The sequence below is a fragment of the Cyprinodon variegatus genome, unplaced genomic scaffold (assembly GCF_000732505.1).
Source record: "Cyprinodon variegatus isolate N-32 unplaced genomic scaffold, C_variegatus-1.0 Scaffold1011, whole genome shotgun sequence".
NCBI classification, from domain to species: Eukaryota; Metazoa; Chordata; class Actinopteri; order Cyprinodontiformes; family Cyprinodontidae; genus Cyprinodon; species Cyprinodon variegatus.
In genome coordinates, this window is record NW_015151464.1 from 36,550 (window position 1) to 41,006 (window position 4,457).

General features: G+C 38.7%; 1 protein-coding gene across 1 annotated transcript in view; it reads right to left on the minus strand.

Annotated features, from left to right (window-relative positions):
• The window catches only part of gatad2a (GATA zinc finger domain containing 2A), a 37,812-nt gene extending 34,088 nt beyond the window's left edge, over window positions 1-3,724 (minus strand). Inside the window, exon 1 of the mRNA XM_015399425.1 lies at window positions 3,526-3,724. The gene's annotated coding sequence lies outside the window, so the exon portion shown is untranslated. The remainder of the gene's footprint in view (window positions 1-3,525) is intronic.
• Between the last annotated feature and the right edge of the window lie 733 nt (window positions 3,725-4,457).

The following is a 4,457-nucleotide window of genomic DNA, read 5'->3' on the forward strand; positions in this document are numbered from 1 at the left end:
ATAATCCTCAAGCAATTTAGTAATCCATTAATTGTTAACTGGAGTATAGAGACTCTAAAACATGCCTTAACTGACAGAGAAACCTACATAGAGCAGTAATTATACCAAAATTGTAAAAAAAAAAATAAAATAAAAATATGTAAACATTTTGCATTTAAGATGTAAATCATTTTCATGTGTCAATATGTTCTATACAGGAATCCTTAAGTGGAAAAGTTTTAGTTTCGCCTTCTTTAATTTTGCAGAAACCCGTTGGCTATCTTATTATCAATCAATTGATCGATCGAAAAATTACCAACAGATTAATCGGTTTGCAAAATAAGCATTAGTTGCAGCACTAAAATACATATATACTTGAGGTGAATGTGCAATCACTTTAAAAACTAACATTACATGTCCTGTCCCTCAAAGGAGAAGGTGGGTCAAACTGATAACACAACTCTTCAGCAAACTTACAGTCATTTCAAATAATATGCATTTGCAAAAAGCTAATGATCCATGTAAAACATATTAGAGATGCACAATATACAAGTCCTTTTTAAAATATCCATATAAGTATTTTATGTAAATATTGGCCCATAAATAACCCATATTTGTTTCCACTTTGTTGCTATTTGTGTACATGATTGGTGGTGGGTGGGTGTGTTATGTGATATTTTTTTGGGCATGTGCCACTGATAGTTACATAGCATCGGATTGCAGGATGTTTACCTGATGCATAAAAGCAAAGTCATGCAAGTGAGTACGTTTCCAGGGTGCAAAGAGCAGGAAAAAATATCTGCAAAAATTAGTTATCGGATACCAATATTGGAATAAATTCTACAAAAGTCTAAAATTATTGCTAAGCTGCAGATGTCAAAACGGTGGGTTGCATCTTAAGAAGTTGCAATGTTTGCTGTAGAACATAATGGATATTAATAGTGTATAATTAAACATACAAATCATAAAAACTTCCAACCAATTGTTAAACCTCAGTCATATAATCTTTTCGCACTGGCTGAGAAACCTGTTAAGCCACGCAAACAATCGGCCCTTAGTGACAATAAGATCGGCTAACTGACCTGTGTCAACTCAGGTCAAACGACTCGGGTTAACATCGGCGATTGGAATGCAGCAGGACTATCAGACCCACCGACCCGCTAACTTGTGAGGTACCATGGAGCTTAACGTATGGACGTAAACACACCTCGCCAGTGGCGTCTGATCTAATGAGCCATAAGAACTCTCTTTATATTCAACGAACATGGCGAAACTTAGAGAGACTCATGGCCAGGGGGGTGTCAGACCTGGCTTTTTTGTCAATGGGAAGGGAGCCACATGCCAGTATGTAGTTTGTCGACTCGTGTTTGAAAAATCCATGTTAATCCACTAATTTCAGAGGGAAAGATGCTTCAGAGAGAGAGGCTGCTGCTGCCACTGGGGAAAAAAATCGGCCATCTCTTACCAAAAATGCTTTAAATGTAGATTTGACCCATGTTTCGGGAAACTGTACTACTAGAAAGGGACAATCAGCAACAACAGCTTTTTTTTTTTAAACAGGACTGCCTTGTACGAAGCTCCAACCTACCATAGCTGCAAGCCTCCACACATCATTATGCTGCCACCACCACGACTCACAATGGTGATAGTGTATTTATAGTGATTTGTGGAAACGTGAGTAAAAAGGAAAATGGCAATGCATGAAAATATTTAAATGTTTTACAAAACAAATTGTTAATCTATTCTTTTTCATGGCAGAGAAACTACTTTGTGTTTAAAAAGCTAGAGGGATGTGAATGGTTTTTTTTTTTCTTTTTTGGGGGGGTGGGATGATCCAAGTCAAACAACAACATCAAGCGTGAATAACCCTGAAAATAAGTGTAGTAAATAATTATTGGTCAACAATACAAAAATATCTGCAGGTTCAATTTCTAATCAAGATGAATAACCAGAGTATCAGAAGTCATGCCTGAATAGTTACATCACTCTCAGGGGAGGTTTTTTTCCCCCCCCCTTTTTTTTAATAACAGGCAATCTGCCTTAGGCAACTCCAAGATGCATCATAAAATGCAAAGCGACACATGTCCTCTTTCACCAGCCAAGGGTGCCAACTGCCTGCTTGATCTAAATAGAGGACACTTGCTCAGAAGAGAAAGCGATAAGCAGACTGCTGTTCATCTGACAAAACTCTGGCAAATACAAAACTGACATGAGCCCTTATGGAGCATTCAGGGACCTACAGGTTTTACACCAACAAGAAAGACTCAGACTTACTGAAGGGATCTAAAAAAAAAAAAAAACAAACACATGATTAATAAAGGAATGGTAAAATAACAATAATAATGTTATTATTATAAGGTATGTCTCTTTTGAGATTAATGCTTCCAAATATGTGAAGGTTAACAAGTGCAGCTATACAGATAGATAATTATGCCTGAAAGGTTGACAGTATATCTTCACTTATGTTCCAGATACATGATTTTCTTAAAAAACAAAAGTAGACATTTAGATGTCTTACTGAACAGCTCCTGAGCGTGGGTGATTGCTACTGAGCTGTTGTGGACAAACACACCGACCAAGGCACAATCGTCCACCATTACGCCTCCATAAAGTCTCTTCACGCTTGAGCTAATCTGACAAAGTTATGAGATCAATGGTTTCTTAAGGCACAAGTGCACATACTCATCATTTAAAGATAATATGTACGCATAAATACCTGCTGACAACAATAGTAGTGCTGATTATAAACTTAAGTGTCGCCACTTAAGCCCGGAAAAGCGGCTGTCTGTATCCAACTAACCCATCAACAACAACAAGCTATCGGATGCTAACGTTAACTTGGGTTCCTAACAACCTGTCCATCTGTCCGGCTACAAACCCAGTGGCTACATAAATCCAGCTACCAGTGCACAATAGCCATCGATGGTCAGATGGGATACTAGCTGGGAACCGAGAGTCTGTACCCCTTTAAGAAGTGATATATTATCATACAATCAAGTCGGGGTATCTCTGTGCTTTCAAATAGCGATACACTAAAGAGACAATGAAACCGACCCCCGTTCAGGGAGCAGCGGGGTAGTTCAAAACGAGCTAACGTGCTAAGTTAGCCTGCTAACGCTAATTCTCTGGTCTGCACAAACAGTCCCTGGATGTTCACGAATAATTGAGCGCTAATTACACAGAAAAATGTCATTTTGACCAAATGATTTTAGCCTTTAAATGTGGGAATACGTTAAATAAATGGTACAATTTACTACTGCAGGTGTAGGATAAAACAAGTTTGATGGGAAAAGTTTGTTTTATTTTGTTTCACTTTAGAGGCTTTGCTCCTGGCAGCTCGAACTAGGTAGGTGTATGTGTGGAGCTGAACGGCACACAAACTGTTACCTTGCACGTTAGCGGACAGCAAGCTATGCTAGCTAGCTTAACTTGCATTAGCTAACATCGACAGGGAAAAAAAAAACTTCCGTCATCGTCACGTTTTAATTGGAAATTATGATCTCGGATAAGATTACAGGACAACGAAATAAAGTTTCATGAACTTACGGAGTATAAAGGAGGAGCCGGGTCGAGTTCCCCCGCGGTTTTCACTTATTTGGCGTCAGTATTTTAGCAGGCTTTGGCGTAAAAAAATCCCGGGGATCCCCTCTCTTCTGTCCGCTGCCACTCCGGTTGCCAGATAATGTAATGAGCCACCACAGGCGGCGTCATGCTGCGTTCATAAACACCTCGGAAATGATAAGTGCTGCGATAGAAGAAAAAAAAAGTATTCTGGAACGACTTAACGAAGTAACCTAGGAGTGGGACTTAAGCCAATGCGCTGACATTAAATTGAGATATTTACTACAAACATTTACTCACTTTTAATGTAGGACTCCTTGGTATTAAGAGCATATCTTGAATTAATTTTTTTTATCCGTCATTCTATTTTATTTTAGATTAAGTAATACAACAGTCATAACCGGTAAAACTTTAGGAATGCATTAACATCAAGGCGTTAAATTATATATTTTTTGTAGAAAAGTTTAAAATGTTTCCCTCTTTGCTTACTTGGTGTTTATAGTTGATGGAGACAAGTAGGCCTGCTGCATCAGACTTCTTGTATCCCTTCTGAATGAAGGCATCTAAGTCACCTATAAATATGGTCAGGCGTTTGGCAGTAAATTAATCCTCTTCTGTGAAATCCAAGTTTCAATCAACATCGTTGAATTGTTTCAGCTCCCACATGTAAAGACTTTATGCTCATTCATTTTTGAATATACACTCACCGGCCACTTTATTAGGTACACCTGTCCAACTGCTCGTTAACACTTAATTTCTAAGCAGTCAATCACATGGCGGCAACTCAGTGCATTTAGGCATGTAGACATGGTCAAGACAATCTCCTGCAGTTCAAACCGAGCATCAGTATGGGGAAGAAAGGTGATTTGAGTGACTTTGAACGTGGCATGATTGTTGGTGGCAGAAGGGCTGGTCTG